Source organism: Belonocnema kinseyi, chromosome 9 (genome assembly GCF_010883055.1).
Source record: "Belonocnema kinseyi isolate 2016_QV_RU_SX_M_011 chromosome 9, B_treatae_v1, whole genome shotgun sequence".
Lineage (NCBI taxonomy): Eukaryota > Metazoa > Arthropoda > Insecta > Hymenoptera > Cynipidae > Belonocnema > Belonocnema kinseyi.
The window spans coordinates 125516731-125516982 of NC_046665.1; positions in this window are offsets into that span (position 1 = coordinate 125516731).

Below are 252 nucleotides of genomic sequence, written 5' to 3' on the forward strand. Positions count from 1 at the left end.
GCATTTATTTGGCATTTCATTTGGCATTCTCTCAACATGCCCGAACTATCTTAACCGATTTCTTTCCCATGTGTCTACTAGCGTCTCCTCTGCACCACAATCTTTTAAAATTATTTCGTCAATTACTTTGTCCATCAGAGTTTTCGCGCATATTATGCGCATGAATCTCATGTCAATTGCGTTAATTTTTCTCTTATCTTTTTCTTGATGAGTCCATGTCTCGCTATCGTATAGCGCAGTCGGTACAAATAT